Source organism: Chlorocebus sabaeus, chromosome 26 (assembly GCF_047675955.1).
Source record: "Chlorocebus sabaeus isolate Y175 chromosome 26, mChlSab1.0.hap1, whole genome shotgun sequence".
NCBI lineage: Eukaryota > Metazoa > Chordata > Mammalia > Primates > Cercopithecidae > Chlorocebus > Chlorocebus sabaeus.
Window position 1 is genome coordinate 56241451 of NC_132929.1, and position 18282 is coordinate 56259732.

At 39.1% G+C, this 18282-nt stretch overlaps 1 protein-coding gene across 8 annotated transcripts in view; it reads left to right on the forward strand.

Moving 5' to 3' along the window:
* ZFAND6 (zinc finger AN1-type containing 6) overlaps window positions 1-18282 on the forward strand; it is an 83004-nt gene that overhangs the window by 40692 nt on the left and 24030 nt on the right. For 5 of the 8 annotated variants that reach the window (XM_008015674.3, XM_073012382.1, XM_073012384.1 and 2 more), the window contains exon 2: window positions 1579-1741. The exons of the other annotated variants lie outside the window; for them this stretch is intronic. The gene's annotated coding sequence lies outside the window, so the exon portion shown is untranslated. The remainder of the gene's footprint in view (window positions 1-1578; window positions 1742-18282) is intronic. 8 annotated transcript variants of the gene reach the window in all.

Sequence of the window (18282 nt, forward strand, 5' to 3'; positions counted from 1 at the left end):
ATTCCTTAGCATTATAAAGTGCTTTGTGTTGAACAAGAATGTCTCCTGAGACTTCTATACACTGTTTCAAGTTCTGTACTCTGTACCACAGGAGATGAGCCTGCTTTTTTTTGTGTTTCTCTAACTGCCCTTCAAAATGTGTTCTTTTTTGTCTTTTTGCTGTTACTTGCTTTAATTTCATATAGTCACTTCTTGTAAGAGATGACTTTCCTGAATTTATAACCATCCTGTTGGTTTTCTGATAACACTCATTCATCATCAGTATCACACTTAACCTATGGTATCCAAATCTGTATACTAATTCCAGATACAGTTTGATCTATCAGTATAATGGATCACTGTTTGCCTGTAATCTAGCTTTATGCTCAAGAGCATCAGGTTTTGTTTTTTGTTTTTTGTTTTTTTTGTTTTTTTGTTTTTTGAGATGGAGTCTCACTGTCTGGCCCAGGCTGGAGTTCAGTGGCCGGATCTCAGCTCACTGCAAGCTCCGCCTCCCGGGTTTACGCCATTCTCCTCCTCAGCCTCCCCAGTAGGTGGGACTACAGGCACCCGCCACCTTGCCCGGCTAGTTTTTTGTGTTTTTTTTAGTAAAGACGGGGTTTCACCGTATTAGCCAGGATGGTCTCGATCTCCTGACCTCATGATCCGCTTGTCTCGGCCTCCCAAAGTGCTGGGATTACAGGCTTGAGAGCATCAGGTTTTGGAGACAAATAGATCTGGCTTCAGGTCATAGCTCTGCCACTTAACTAGCTCTGTGATCTTGAACTTGTTCCTAACATCTCTGAACCAGTTTTGTCATCTGTAAAGGGTTGGTAATAGTAGCACCTGACTTTTAAGGATGGAATGAAGATTAAGTGTGCATGTAAAACTGTCAGTGGTGTCTGTTATATTCTAAACACCTATAAAATGTTAATTATTATTATACAGAAAGCATGCTTCTGTTTTATAGCCCAAGATTGGTACAGTTTATGTTTTAGCCGTTGTACTGCAGACTCAGTTAAGCCTGTGGTGAAATCAGAAAGTTTTAATCAGTTCTACTGAAGCAAGTTAGACTCTTGGACAAATATTTTAACTTTTTATGATAGAATACCTTTCATTACAACTTTTTTATTTTTTATGAGTTACAACATGTCTCCTCCTGCTGTCACAAAACAATCTCATTCTCCCTAGTCTGGTGCTGTGATATGTGTACTTGGGACTCTAAAGGCATTCCACTGACTATCTGTTTGTAAAAGCGTTCTTTACAAACGCTTTTATAGCTGTTTATTCTAAATAAATTAGCCAGACTTAAGGAGAACAGAAAAATACCTACTTTTGCTTACTTTGGACAAAATGATTATATATAAAGTAATCCTTACTCACCTAGTCTATGGCCAGGTATAGAAAAATCTATGGATTAGTTATATGCGTGTTAATAACGTCAAATACCAATTGGAATGTTTTTGTTTTTCACTTTTCCTTTAGCCACCCTTTTAACCTAGCTATAATGGCAAAAGCACTCCTTAAAATTTTAATGATTAAAATGTGGTACATAAATTTTATATGTCTCAACTCTGTTTCATGTTAAATGTGTTACAGGAATGAATCTGAAGTCTGCTGCAGTAAAACACTGAAGGCTTTAAAATGTTTTCTTGCATAAAACTCAAAACTTTTAAGTAGCTGCTTATGAGGATAGGGAAGGCAGAAAGCTAATGTCTGTCTCAAGATACAGGACAGCTGTTTGCTCATCAACCTCAACTGTGTGAGTAGAGACTTAAGCCTGTAACCCTATGTAATTGGGCATAGTAACTTAATTTTATTTTTTTAAATTTAAAATGCTTGAAGATAGACCTAAGTCATCATGATGAGACATTTTTAGGGTGTATTTTTTCTGGTGGGTAGGATACTGAGGGTGGAGTGGGTGGTAGATTTATTTATATAATATTTTGTGCAATAACATTTATAACTAATGTTGTTAGTGACCACACATCTTTTATCAGAATTATTATAAGCATTGGAATCTGCATTACTAATTTTATTATTGTGAAGCAAAAGATTGTAATCCTTTAGATTGCTGTTTATTTTGCAGTTGATTTCAGCCATTCAAAGTTAATATTTTGACCAAAAAACCATAAAAAAATTGCTTGGGATTATGATGTTTGATATTAATATAGAAAATTGCTTCTGGAAATAATTTAAATTATAATAATTTTGAAAACTAATATTTTTTAAAATCGCTTTATTTAATCAAAGAGTGTATCAAAATACAAGCACGCTGGTTCCCTAAATGCAGTTGAAAGTTTTTTAAATTTGCCAATTTTATTTTTTAAAGTACTTTGAAAAATAGAAATGCCATTGAAGAAAAATTTCTCCTTTTCCTTCCTTTAAGGTGTTAAAGTTAACACCTTAAGAATCCATGGTGGGTTGGTTTTTTTTTTTTCTATCCTGCTCCCCCCACTTTTTCTTTATGGATTTAGAAGTGAGACTCTGAATTGGATGTTTTTTTCTCTCTCTTTAGAAGAATGCATTGTTTGTACAGATGGAGTGATTAAAATATAAAACATTGTAGTGAGCAAAATGATGAGCATGTAGACAGAGACTTATAAAATCTTGTTAACTATTCACTGAGGCATGGAGTAGAAGGAATGTTGCGCATTTGTATGCACTAAAATGAAATTACTTTCTCTTTCATAACACAAATGTGTTGACTGAAGGAAAATCAAATTGGACTGTCTTTAGAATCAGTGAATGAGAAAACATTTAGAAAATGTGAAGAATACACATTGAATATGGATATCCTTTTTTCTTTTTTTTTTTTGAAGAGTCTCACTCTGTCACCCAGGCTGGAAGCCGTGGCACCATTTCTGCTCGCTGCATCCTCCGCCTCCCAAGTTCAAGTAATTCTCCTGTCTCAGCCTCCCGAGCAGCTGGGACTACAAGCATGTGCCACCATGCCCGGCTAATTTTTGTATCTTTACAAAAGAGGTGGAGTTTCACCATGTTGGCCAGTCTGGTCTCAAAACTCCTGACCTCCAGTGATCTGCCTGCCTTGGCCTCCCAAAGTGCTGAGATTAGCAGTGTAAGCCACCTTGCATGGCCAAATATGGATATTCTTAATGAAAGTGGTCAAAGGATACATGGCAGAAATGGAGAGACACATGTTGCTGCATTCAAAACTAGTGAAAAACCCAGACGTTTCACTTTGCCCCATTATTTTCTTTTCTGTATTGGTCAGTAGATGTATAGCCCACTGTATAAATCTCCAGAGGTTATCTAGTTCCTAATCTTTCAGTAGTTCTAGAGAAGAAATATTTATAATCTTGTTTAATGATGACAAGCCTCACTTTAATGCAGTTTTAGGGTCTGTAATATGAAATTTAAGTCTTCATTTACAGCCATTTGGCATTTCCCTTGAAAAGCCACGTTTAATTTGGTGCTGCTATTCTGTGAATGGTACTTCAACAGCCTTCCCTCCTCTTTTTTGATTAGTATCAAAAATAAGGAAAATTCAAGGTGAGAGAAGCCTTTGGAACATACTGATGAAACTTTGATTTTTAAAATGAGATTAGGAGAGAACACACAATAGGGAAGCGAGTTGCTTTTATCACTGTAGAGGGTTTAGGGGGAAATTGTATGATAGTAAATTGGTCCCAAATTTCTTTTTATCTCTCTGAGATGATTCTCTGTGTTCTGTTCTATATTAGTCTTCTCTCAAGGGGGTAAAGTTAGAAGCTAATTGACTTTACTGGGATAGAAAGTACATGTAGGAATATGTGAGCACCATATATAAAACTCGTCTACTTTATTCCCTCTGCCTTGCTCTACCCTTTACCTTACCGCAATAGTGTAGGCTTCTCATTGATCCTGTACCCAATTCTTTCATTTGGTTTTGCTTAGATTTGTAAATGTATTTGAGCTTCTTTTACTGTTGTATAATGCAGCGTATTAAAATGAAGTTTTTGGGCTATGTAAGGCCATGTAATATGGTCATGTATGCAGGCCATAGAGTCTGGCTGCCTGAGTTCAGATCCTAGGTGTCCCTTCTGACATCTCTGTGATACTAAGCAAATTACTTAAACCTTTCTGGGCCTCAGTTGTATAATCTGTAAAATAGATACAGTAATAATTTACTGCCTGGTGGGATATTGTGAGGTTGATTGAATCATCAATGCTTGCAAATTATTATCATTATTAAACCTGTTTGTTCTTTGAGAGGAGGAATACTAGGTAGCATATTATAAATGCTCAAAGTAATAGATTTTAAGGCTTTAGGATTAAGAATTTGAACATCACAAAGTAGGGTATTTTCAATTAAGGTATCATGAGAAACACCTACAGAAGAGTAGAATAGAAATCTTTACTCCTAGCCTGGCGTGGTTGCTCACCCTGTAATCACAGCACTTTGGGAGGCTGAGTCGGGTGGATCACGGGGTCAGGAGTTCAAGACCAGCCTGGCCAACATGATGAAACCTCCATCTCTACTAAAGATACAAAAAATTAGCCGGCCTTGGTGGTGGGCGCCTGTCATCAAAGCTACTCGCGGGAGGCTTGAGGCAGGAGAATCGCTTGAACCCGGGAGGCAGAGGTTGCACTGAGCTGAGATTGCATCATTGCACTCCAGCCTAGGCGACAGGGAAAGACTCCATCTCAAAAAAAAGAAAAAAAATCTTTACTCCCTGCCTTCCTGTCTCAGTCTGTTGTATGCATTAGCCCCATTTCACATTCTCAGTAGCCACATGTGGCTGATGGCTGCTGTATTGGACAACACTGTTCTAGATAGTTGGTTTTACTAGGTAATGTATTTGCATTAAACATGACATTTATTGATGACACAGTTCTCTTTGTCTGGAACATGAAAGATTGGCTCCTGCATCAGATGGAACTCTACCAAGAGGAGAAGAGGAAGCAAAAAATATTTCTTCAAGAATCTTGGTGAAGGTTAGGTGTATTTTCTCTGGGTTTTATATAACGTGATTTTTTTTTTTTTTTGAGATGGAGTCTTGCTCTGTGGCCCAGGCTGGAGTGTATAGCGTAATCTTGGCTCACTGCAAGCTCTGCCTCCCGGGTTCTAGCCATTCTCCTGTCTCAGCCTCCCAAGTAGCTGGGACTACAGGCGCCCACCACCACACCAAACTAATTTTTTGTATTTTTTTAGTAGAGATAGGGTTTTACCGTGTTAGCCAGGATGGTCTCGATCTCCTGACCTCATGATCCGCCCGTCTCGGCCTCCCAAAGTGATGGGATTACAAGCGTGAGCCACTGCACCTGGCCATAAAGTGATTTTTAAACAATTTATAAAATGTAGTATAGTTATTTTTATTTTTCATTTTTATTTTTGAGATGGAGTTTCACTCTTGTTGCCGAGGCTGGAGTACAGTGACACGATTCTCTTGCCTCACCCTCCCAAGTAGCTGGGATTACAGGCATGCGCCACCATGCCCAACTGATTTTGCACTTTTAGTAGAAACAGGGTTTTACCATATTGGTCAGTCTGGTTTCGAACTCCTGACAGGTGATCCACCCGCCTCGGCCTCCCAAGTGCTGGGATTACAGGTGTGAGCCCCCGCACCCAGCCTTGCAGTTATTTTTTAATAAAGATATTGACAGGTGAGTCAAGCAGTGTTGCAAGTATTGAAGTCTGTCAGTGACTGCTTCTCAAATTAAAGTGAGCAATCTGTTTATATGCGATATGGAAATAAAAACTAATTTTTACATTTAAATGCTAGTAGATTTCTTATCTAGGCACACCTTTGAAGACAAGCAATGTGATGGGTGGTACATTAATTTAGAGTCAGGAAGGACTAGGTTTCAGTTAGTGGTTTTATTGTGAGATAAATTTATCTGTTTGAGATGATTCCACTAAAGGTTAAAAGTAGTCTAGATTTCAGCACTGATAATCACTTTTACTTTGTGCTTAGAAATAGTATAGGTGTTAGGGGAGATACCAAAGGATAGGAACAAGGTATTAATGTTATGTTCTAAAAGAAATCACTGTTTACTGGATTCTAATCAGGGACCAGAACACATGGAAATAGAAATCCATTCTAACTAAGGAAAGAAAAAAGGATTATTTTGAAAATCTTTGGAAAATCATATGTAATTGAATTGCAAGTATGTAGCCTTGGTACTTTTTATGTGTGTGCTATTCTGTCTCCTCCCCACCTCCACCCATGACTTTAGATAGGTTCATTGGGTTGGTGTTCATCCAGGTCTAATTAGCTTGTCTGGAGGGTTTATCCCATGGTACTAAAAGGGCAGCAAGAGCTGATTTGTAGGTATACAGATTGTCTTAGAAGGGAATTTTAGCAGGGAGGCAGTGAATGGCATGTGTAACTTCAGTTTCTTTAACTGATTACAGAGGAACATGTATGAGAATGTTACCTCCCTTATACAGATTTGGTGAGGCCTAAGTCAGATGATCTATATAAAGTGCTTAGCCCAGGGCCTAGTACGTAATAATGGATAGACGTTTTCAGTGAGCACTTACTCTAATATATACCTAATTATATAGTTTTTCTGACCTAATTTTTTTAATTTAGGGAAAAAATTTGGAGAATTTAGTAGGATTAATTGGTGACTTATGGATATTCACTCAAAACCTCTCAATTCAAAGTGGGGTGGCTGCCTAACTGAAATTTACCTCTTATAACTAGTGGCCTAGATATGCTCTAAAGTGTTCATGGTATAGTATATCAACCCTACCTCAGATTGGCTTACTGTTGACCATTGTTGAATTTACTCTTAATCAAGAACTTAAGAGTGTCCAAAGTTTTTAGCCATTTGAACCCCTTTATTTAATTGAAATCTTTTACAGAAACCAGGTATGTGAAAAGACCAAAAACGAACTATTCTGTTTGAAGCAGAAATTTGTAACCCATTCTGCGTTCTCAATGTGCTTTCTCTCTACCCTTTTCCTCTGCCACAGCAATCTTTGATAGAACAAAAGCATACACTTAGAAATAAACTTTATGAAGGATTGCCTAAATGATAAGCCTGGATAATAAGTTCATTATTATTATTGTTTTTTTAAGAGACAAGAGTCTTGCTCTGTCGCCCGTGCAGGGATGCAGTAGTATGATCTCAGCTCACTGCAGCCTCAATTTCCTAGACTCAAGCGGTACTCCCACCGTACATAGCCTCCTAAGTAGCTGGGACCACAGGTGTGCACCGCCACATCCAGATAATTTTTTAGTTTTTGTAGAGACGGGGATCTCACTTTGTTGTCCAGCTGGTCTTGAACTCCTGGCCTCAAGCAATCCTCTCGCCTTGGCCTCCCAGAATGTTGGGATTACACGCATGAGCCACCACCCCTGGCCGGATTTTATTTTTAACTCTGGCTCCATGAAGACTGGCTGTTAACTGAAAGTAGCCATGAGACTATTGATTTATATTAGAACTAAAAACCCAGAGGCTGGGTGGGTGGCTCACGCCTTATAATCCCAGCACTTTGGGAGGCCGAGGCGAGTGGATCATTTGAGATCAGGAGTTCAAGACCAGCCTGGCCAACATGGTGAAACCCCATCTCTTCTAAAAATACAAAAATCAGCCGGGTATGGTGGTGCGCAACTGTAATCCCAGCTACTTGAGAGGCTGAGGCAGGAGAATCGCTTGATCTTGTGAGGTAGAGCTGGCAGTGAGCTGAGATCGCGCCACTGCACTCCAGCCTGGATGACAGAGTGAGACCCTGTCTCAAGTCAATCCATCCATCCATCTATCCATCCATCCATCCATCCCAGAAACTTATATTTTACTTTACAGATATTATTGACCTTATCACGTTGCGTTTTACTTGTAAACTATAGATGAAATCCTCTTATGTTATCCGGGGTAAGATTTCATTGTACTTCTTTGCATTAGCTACTTGAAAGAATAGAGTCAAATGAATGGCTTCTGATTAGCAAATAGGCCTTTATGGGCATACATTTTATTTATTGACAGTATTTCTAACTTTTTTAACTATTTTTCCTTGGATTGACTATTTTTGCTTACTTTTGATACCATGCAGCATGCATTTTTAAAGTCACCTTGATTTATTTTCAGAGCAATTTAAAGTATATAAAAACAGTAGTATTTAGTGAATAGCACTTGTTCTAAAAAGCTCCCCTTTTCATTCTAAGGTGGTGGGATTCCCTGTTGCCTGTGGGTTTAAATTCCGACTCCTTAGCATGGAAACACAGATTTTGTGATGTGGCCTTATTCTAAGATCATTTCCCACTATCCTGTATTCTAGGCACACAGAAGTCTCCCCTGGTAGAACACATACTTGCTTTTATCCCTCCTTTACAGTTATAAATACTGAGCGTAAGCACGTAGTAAATTTTTGTTGCCAGTTATCCAGAATAATTGATACATCATTTTGTAAACTTTTGAGAGGAGGATATTAGAAACCGTTCCATCATGCTTTTAATAAAAAATGGTATCATCTCAGGTGGAAGTGAGGCTTACTTACAGATCTCCTAACAGGTGATTAGTGTCTCTGTGGCAAGGAGAACTTTTATGAACCTGTCCTTTGTGAGCTATGGGTAAATAAGGAGTCTTGGATTTATGACTGCATCTATTATTAAATACCTGACAGTTTGCAACTCTCCCTCTCATGATGAACTGCAGATATGTGACTTAAAATAAGCCACCCAATTCTGAACTGAGCTTTATATTGCAACTTACGGGTTAAAGTATTTTCGCAATCACCGTCCCAGTTGACCCCCTCAAAGTCCTATGAGTTAGAAAGGACAGGCATCATACCTATCTTAAATGAAGTACATTTATCTAAGTAGGAAGTTTATATTCACAACCAATTTGAAGATGAGTCAGTTCTTTTTTCTTTCTACTACACATCAAGTTGTCCCTGTAAATATAGCAGTTGTTTTGAAGTGATTTATAGTTATACTTCCTTTCATGATGCATTTGTTAGTCATCCCCACAAGGTGTGTTACACTTTAACTGAAAGAAAATCAGTTTCTGAAATATCTTGCAGTCATTTCTGGCATCCATTTTTGTATACCTCTATGAAGTGAGAGTGGTACATTCTAAAACTTTGTGGTTTTGGTACTTCTTAGCATTTGATGGTTTTGTGGCTAATGAAGTTGTAATTTTGGAGTTAGATGTGATGTTTGTGCAGAAAATCAGACATTAATATTTCTGTTCTTGTACCTACATTGATGAGAGCAGAACTGTGTGTCCTGTCTTTTATAGTGTTTAATAGCTAGCGAAGTGATAGGTATCAAGATATCCTTGAACAAAGAGCTATGACAAAAGAAAGTGATACTTGCTTATAGTCATGGAATTTTGTTACGTCTTTCCTGATAATATTTCTAACCAAAATAGTTGTGAAATCATTTATTCATCCAGCATGTATTTGAGTACCTCCTATGTGCCTGGCATTAATCTAGTGCAGGAATTGGCCAACTGTGGTGCACTCACCAGCTCCGTTCCAGTCACCCCTTATTGTAAATAAAAGTTTTATTGAAACACAGCCATTCCTTTTCATTTACTTGTTGTTTATGGCTTCTTTTTTACTATAAAGGCGGAATTGAGCAGTTGTGACAGACTGTATGGCCCACAAAGCCTAGAATATTTGCTATCTGGTGCTTTAGAGAAAAAATTTGCCAGCCCTAATCAAGAGTGCTGGGAATATAACTCTGAAAAAAACAAATAATTGTTCTGTGTGTTAAATTTGTTTTTTTGCTTTCATGTGCTCTTTGTGCTTAGAAACTTATTATTTGCTCATTATTCATATTTTAATTCATGTTGAAGGACAGTGTTGATTATTACAAGTAAGTTTTTTCCTCTGAATTTGTGTAGGTATCTTTTTCCTCAGTAACACTTTTTCCTGAAAAGGGAGACTGATTAGGAACTGTGTGCCCCAAACCTCTGTGAGGATAGAGACTTCAGTTTCCAGTATGTGGATGAGAAACTAGAATGAGGAAGACTTTACTCTGGGGTGACGTATCTCAAAATAGGTGAAAGAGGAAAAATACAATGAAGTGTAATCAGAATCAAGTTTTAATAAAAGGGCCGGGCACAATGGCTCACACCTGTAATCCCAGCATTTTGGGAGGCCAAGGCAGGTGGATCACCTGAGGTCAGGAGTTCGAGACCAACCTGACCAACATGGTGAAACCCCATCTCTACTAAAAATACAAAAAAATCAGCCAGGCATGGTGGCGGACACCAGTAATCTCAGCTACTCAGGAGGCTGAGGTAGGAGAATCACTTGAACCCAGGAGGCAAAGGTTGCAGTGAGCCGAGATCACGCCACCACACTCCAGCCTGTGCAACAAGACCAAAATTCTATCTCAAAAAAAAAAAAATAATAGATTTAATAAAAATAATTTGTTTCATCAAGAATACTCACAAATGAAACTGGTTTTTTTGTTTTTTAACTGTGAGAGTATGGTGATGAATATAATGACTACTATTAGGTAGTCATTACCTAATGACATCACCATATTATATGACATCTTCTTGTCATATAATGACAACTATACTATTATAGTATGGTTTGGTGCCACTGCCTTGATGGCATGTTAAAGCTCTAGCTGTTTTACCCTTCATTGCTTTTACACCGCCAGTGCAAATGTCAACAAAGTGAATAAGACGAATAACAAGTTATTGTTACTATGAAAATAGGGACTGGGTGCAGTGGTACATGCCTGTAATCCCAGCACTTTGGGAGGCTGAGGCGAGTGGGTCATCTAGGTCAGGAGTTCAAGACCAGTGTGGCCAACATGGTGAAACCCTGTCTCTACTAAAAACACAAAAAATAGTGGTGGTAGGCGCCCGTAAATCCCAGCTACTCAGGAGGCTGAGTCAGGGAAATCACTTGAACCTGGGAGGCGGAGGTTGCAGTGAGCCGAGATCGTGCCACTGCACTCCAGCCTGGGCAACAAGAGCAAAACTGTCGAAGAGAAGAGAGGAGAGCGGGGAAAGTGGGGGAGAAGAGGGAGCTGGGAGGGCAGGGAGGAGGGGGAGGGACCTCTGAAAGGCTCTCAGGAATCCCCAGGAGTCCACAGATATGCTTTGGCAACTATTGATTTAGAGTGTGGACTCCAGCCAACTGCTTGGGTTGAATCCCAGCTCCTCAGTTACTAACTGTGTGTCCTTGAACAGTTTACTTCTCTGTAAAATGAGAGTGGTAATAGTACCTACTTCATAGGACTATTATGAGGATTAAAGTGGTTGGTATTTATAAGTGCTTGACACATAAAGCACTCAATAAATAGTAAAGCAAGTTTTCTTCTGTAAAAAATGTGCAGAGTTTCATGAGCAGAAAAGATACAAATTTAGAGAATGACCGTATATTAAACTTTAAAATTAGGAAAGGACATTCATTTACAATTGAAGATTTGCCTTAGGGGGAGAAGAGATGTTTTAAAAGGTTTTGGGCAGGGGCGTGAAGCACAAAGTCTACATGGTTGAATTAAAAGCTTTAAGGGCGAAGACGAATAAAAAGGCATAGATAGATCGATCTGTGGTAATCTTGAGAAGAAAAGAGAATGAGTGTCCATGAATGTGGAAGCCAGTGGGAAAATTTGAACGGTTTTCCTCTTTTTGCAAATAGGAATATTAGGTGGCCTTGTGCTGGTAAAAACTATGCCTTGCTCTTTAAGGTATGCGATATGGAACCTAGGTCAGTTTGAGAACATGAAATTCACTGCAACTTAATTTTACTAATAAAATTGCCATTGGGTATGCTAAATTAGTCACATTGCTAAATGAACCTCTTTCTGAGTAGGCTGAATGGGAAAGATGCCCAAAGGCTTGGAGCATGAGGCCAGGCATACTTGTTTTTTTGGTTTTTTTCTTTTTTTTTTTGGAGTCTTGCTCTGTCGCCCAGGCTGGAATGCAGTGATGCAATTGTGGCTCACTGCAACCTCTGCCTCCTGGGTTCAAGCACTTCTGCCTTAGCCTCCTGAGTAGCTGGGATTACAGACGCCTGCCACTACACCTGGCCAATTTTTGTATTTTTAGTAGAGACAGGATTTCACCGTGTTGGCCAGGCTGATCTCGAACTCCTGACCTCAAGTCATCTGCCTGTCTCAGCTTCCCAAAGTGCTGGGATTACAGGCATGAGCCGCTGTGCCTGCAGACATCTTTGTTCAGTGCACAAACTATATAGTCATATATGGCACACCTTGCTGACAGATCTAGCTCTCTTCTTAAAGAGTAAATTCAATTTCTTTAAAAGGAGCCTTCTAGTTTCTTACCTTGGGATAAATCCTTGGCTACTAGTGGTGGTGTGCAGGTAAGGTGGCAGTGCAGTTTCACTCATACATTCAATCAATATTGAATGCCTACCATTTACCAAGCATTATTCGAAGCATCAGGGAACAAAATGGACAAAATCCCTGCCCTTATGGAGGTAACATTTTAGCACGGGGAGACACAATACAATAGGAAATTAGGATAAGGGCGTTGAAGAAAGATAAAACTGGAATTGATGCTGGAGACAATTTTAAATAGGTGGCAAGGGAAGTCCTCCTTGAAAAAGGTAACATTTGAGCAGAGACCGGAAGGAGGTGAAGAACCTAGTCATGATGATTTCTGCAAAATAGAAGGAATAGCAACTACAAAGGCCTCAGGCAGGAAAATACCTGTCATACCCGGCAGTGTGTATGATAGGAAGAGGAGTAAAAGAGGAAGTCATGTAATGGGGGACCAGATCATGAAGGGCCTTTAAATCATGATAAAGAATATGGCTTTTAACGCTTTGTAAGTTGGGAAGCTACTGGAAGATTTTGAGTAAGCAAGCAGTGTGATTGGTTTAGATTTTAATAAGATCACTGGCTGCTGTGTTGAAAATAAACTATAGGGGGGCGAGAAGCAGGGAGACATATATACCGGAAACTGTGTTACCAATTGCTGCGTAAGAAACTAACCCAAAATTCACTGGCTTAAACAACAAATATTTATTATCTCACACAGTTTCTGTTGGGAATATGGAAGGGCCTCAGCTGTAGTTTTGGCCCAGGGTGTTTCATGAAGTTGCAATTCACATGTCAGCCAAGGCTGCAGTCATTCAAAGATTTGATCAGGGCTAGAGAAGATCCGCTTCCTGGTTCACGCATATAGCTGTTGGCCAGAGACCTCAGCTACTCATCACATGAGCCTTTCTCTATGACATGGCTCTCAGCCTCTCCAGAGTGAGTTACCAAGGAGAAAGCAAAGCAGAAACCACAGTGTCTCTTATGACCTAGACTTAGAAGACATGCCATTGCTTCCGTGGTATTCTGTTGATGTCCCAGACCAACGCTGATAAAATGTGGGAAGGAACTGCATGAGGCCTGACTACCAGGAGGCTCAGGGAATTGGGACAGGCCACCTTGGAGGCTGGCAACAGACAGAAAATGAGGTTTAAAAATAAGATACACCATTTATAGTAGATTTTAAACAAATTCCTAGGAGTATCTAAAAGATGTGCAAGACCTCGTCACAGAACACTATAAAACATTATTACGAACCTAAAGGAGAACTAAATAAACTGAGAGATATACAGTAGTATTTGCACATCTGTAGACTCAACACAGTTCCAATAAAAATCCTATTGGTTTTTATTTTTTAAGTAGAAATTGACAAACTGAATCTAAAATTTGTGTGGAAATGCGAAGAGCCAAGAATAGCCAACATAATCATGAGGAAGATTGAAACTGATGCTAGATACCGAAAAAAACTGTAGTAATTTAGAACAGGGTAGAGAAATAAACCAGCAGAATAGAATAGAGAGCCTAGGAAAAGACCCATACATGTATGAGGCCTAATGTGTGGGCAAAGATGAGACTGTAGGGAAAAGATGATCATTTTAATAAATGGTTTGGAGTTAATTAGATATCCATATGGAGAAAAGCATTAATCTTAACTCTTCATTCCATACCAAAAAAAATCAACTCTAGATGGATTGCAGATATAAAAGTGAAAGGCTCAGCTTGTCACATGCCCAGACTTGGCTCAGGTATTCACCCCTGAGACAGGCCTGGCCCTGGGATGGGACGGGTCAGTTCTACCCAAGCAAATGAAATGGTCTTCCTGCAAGAAATAGATGTTCTGTTACCTAAAAGAGCAAGGAAAGAAAACACAGTAGGCAGATTGAAGCTGTCAGCTTCAGTAATACAGATACCCTTCAGATTCAGTTGTTGAGTAATTTCATGATTAAGACACCACAGATATGTTTAGCTTGGTGTGCTAAGTGGAGATGGGATTGTACCAAGAGCGTTACTATCATTTATCACGTCATGGCTATAACTCCATATAAATCATGTCTGGGGATACATTTGGATGAGACATATTGCCTTTCTACTCCTTTCCCTTCACTGGGTGATGAACATACGTCATCATCCCTCAGTATCTGCAGGTATTGGTTCCAGGATCCTCCTCCTCCCACTCCTGCAGACACCAGAATTTGTGGGTTCTTAAGACTTGCAGTCAACCCTGCGATACAGGTGGGTATGAAAAGTCAGTCTTCCTTATTGACAGGTTTCACATCCTGGGAATACTGTATTTTCAGTCTGAGGTTGGTACAATACAGTGGCCTCTTGGTGAGATTTATTTTACCAGTGTAACTATATAGCAATATAGGATAAGTATATAGTGATACATTGCTATAAGGAAATTTTTCTCTTAAGTTTTTTATAAAGTTTTCTTATAAGTGGGAGGGGCTCATCTTACCACTTTGTGCTGCGGTACTAGTTCAAAGTTTAATGTGCATTCTTAATTAACTAGATATGTGTATTTTTTTCTTCTCTTGAAACTAATAGTGAAGATTCCCAAATTGAAAAGGCCAAAGATTGCTTATAAGATCAGTCAGGTAGCTAAAATTGAAGGTGGTCTTGAATTGGAGAGTACAGGCTCTGCCTAATAGGGCCTTAGCTGATGGGTTTTAATTTGGGGGACATGAGTCCAGTATTGTCAGATCTTCCTGTTTTTCAACAGAAGAAGTCTGGAAAAAACTGCTGTATAGGCCAGGCATGGTGACTCACACCTGTAATCCCAGCACTTTGGGAGGCCAAGGGAGGTGGATCACCTGAGGTCAGGGGTTCGAGACCAGCCTGGCCAACATGGTGAAGCCCCGTCTTTACTAAAAATAAAAAATTAGCTGGGCATGGTGGTGCATACCTGTATTCCCAACTACATGGGAGGCTGCGGTAGGAGAATTACTTGAACCTGGGAACCTGGGAGGCAGAGGTTGCAGTGAGCTCAGATTGCACCACTGCAGTCCGGCCTGGGCAGCAAGAGTGAAACTCCATCTCAAAAAAACCCAAAAAACTGCTATGCAGAGAAACTACAAAGCACAGTCAGTACAGTAGTCCAAAATCCCTATACTTTTATCAGAGTAAATAGCATTCATCCCAAGTGTTTTGTATCAAGTCATACTTTCTGATCTGTTGGCTTTATGAGCTTTGCTGGATTTTTTTGAGATGGAGTCTCGCTCTGTTGCCCAGGCTGGATTATAATGGCATGATCTTGGCTCATTGCAACCTCCGCCTCCTGGGTTCAAGCGATTCTCCTGCCTCAGTCTCCTGAGTAGCTGGGATTACAGGCACTCGCCACCATGCCCGGCTGATTTTTATATTTTTAGTAGAGACAAGGTTTCACCATGTTGGTCAGGCCGGTCTCGAACTCCTGACCTCGTGATCTGCCCACCTTGGCCACCCAAAGTGCTGGGATTATAGACGTGAGCCACTGCGCCTGGCGGGATTTTTTTTTTTTTAATCATCTCTGCAAAAAGGTTACTGCTGCCCCTTACCATCCCTCATATCTGTTTATTATCCATGTGATAATTGGAGATCCAAAGGCTTAGAACTGGGAATTACTGTATGCAACCAGGAAACACTAATCTCAAGCACCTATGCCAAGTTAGGTAATTCCTCTTTTGATCAGTTAATAAAAAAAAAATTAGAGTGTACCATAAATCCTATTTTGCTCTCTTCTGGGATCCATTTGATACAATTGCAAAGAGAATTCACCCATTCTGAGTAGTTAGTTTTCCAGTGATCTAAAAAAAGGCAGAATGTGGCAGGAGCTCGTCTTACCTTTGTGTAACACTTTGTGTTGCAGTGTGGTACTAGTTCAAAGTTTAATGTGCATTCTTATTTAACTAGACATGTTACGTGTATTTTTTTTCTTTTCTTGAAATGATTAGTGAAGGTCCCAAATTGAAAAGGCCAGAGATTACTTATAAGATCAGTTAGATAACTAAAATTGAAGGTGGTCTTGAATTGGGGAGTACAGACTCTGCCTAATAGGGCCCTAGCGGATGGGTTTTAATTTGAGGAACATGAGTCCAATATTGTCAGATCTTCCTATTTTTCAACAGAAGAAATCTGGAATTATGTGACATTCCCCAATTTTTGAATGCTAACAACTAATTTTTTAAAAAAGTAATAGATACTGGCCAATCAAATATGGCTATGGGTCAGACTTGACTTTGCTAGTTCACAACTTCTTTGGACTAATTCATCATTATAAATTATATTTTCTCCCTATTTTTTTCAGGATGAGGGAGAAAAAGAATGAAGTGAAAAAAAGTATGCATTTTATAACTGCCTTGGACTGTTGGTCATTCTTACTGAATTTACTGTTTCATTATATAAATTATGAATATTGCACTGTGAAACGTTCTTCATCAGTTTTCTCCCCTTTTCAACAGAATAACCGTTTTTTTGGCCTGACATGAATACTTGTGACAATAATGAAGTGTGTTTACTCAACAAAATATTTTGTGGGATTCATGTTAGGCATAAAGAGGGTTTGAAGAAGAAACTTAAGAGTTTAGCTGGTAACAGAGTTGTATACCAGTGAAGTATTTGAGTAATGGTACATTTAAGTGCCCCAAAAGAGTGGTACAAGCAGCTTCCTTAGGAATAGAGTAGAAGAGTCTTGAGGTGCAGAAATGGTCCCAGAAGAAATAGAATTTAAGCTGATTTCCTGAAATAGATAGGATTATTACAAGCAGAATACAAAGGTAGGCAGGATGTACTCAAAAAGGAGCAATATGAGCTAGAAGCTTGTTTCCAGGAGTGAACATGATTTGTTTCAACCAGAGGGAAGCAAAAGACCCTCTGCTTTTACGAAGAGTAGAGTAAGAACAGTTACTGAGACTTTGCTGTGTGCCACATGCTATTTAGATGCTTTTCATATGCATTATTTAATCTGGTTAGGTAGATGATGTAAGTGCCCGTTAGGGAGTTGAAACCAGGGAAATTTAGTAACAAGTCCAAGCTTTTACAGGTAATAAAAATGACAAAGCTGGGATTCCAGCTGTGGGCAACCTGACTCCAAACCCATTCTGTTTACATACAGCATATTTTCTAGGGAAATTAGGCTGCTCGGGTTAAATTACGCGAAGCACGAATGCTAGGTTGAGTACTCCTCTCTGGGACAATTATACAAACTAAAACAGAAGTAATATGATGAGAACTGGGTGTTTTAGGAGAATTTCAATAAATGTATTAGGAGGAGGGGCAGTAAACTGTTAAAAATAACCCAGGTATGACAAGCAATGAGAACCACAGTTGGGATGGAAAATAAGAGGATGAAACATTTCAAAATAAAAATTGTTGGAACATGGTGACTTACCTTTAGGGAAGGAAGCACAGGAAAGTAGGTTTAATTGACATGTATATGCTGTTACACTGAGTTTATGTTGCCATCGTTACTATTCTTTTGTCAGAATTTTAATAATTAGTAATGAATTTTCTTTACAGTCTTAGAGCATTTAATTTTGAATTTTTAATCCTGCTAAGAACTTCCTGGGTAAAAAGACATAAAGGAAAAACAAATTTTTTCAAGAGCATGATTTTAGCTAATTAAAGCTGCATGATATATTAAGATTGAATAAATGGAATTTAAAATGTATACTTAAATGAAAGTAATAAGAATTAATGCTCAGAAAATTATAGGTTTTCAGGGATATGGTGGACTTTGACAGTTCTCTTTGTTGTTTGTTGTTGTTGTTGGTTTTTTGGTTTTTGTTTTTGTTTTTTAGATCAAAAGACACTGACTTAGCTGCTTACCAGATAGGGGAACTTGGGCAAGTAACTAAGTCTTTTTTAGTATCTTTTTTTTTTGTTTTTAAAATAGGGATTTCTTTTTTTTTTTTTTGAGACGGAGTCTTGCTCTGTTGCCCGGGCTGGAGTGCAGTGACCGGATCTCGGCTCACTGCAAGCTCCGCCTCCCAGGTTCACGCCATTCTCCTGCCTCAGCCTCCCGAGTAGCTGGGACTACAGGCGCCCGCCACCTCGCCCGGCTAGTTTTTTGTATTTTTTAGTAGAGACGGGGTTTCACCGTGTTAGCCAGGATGGTCTCGAT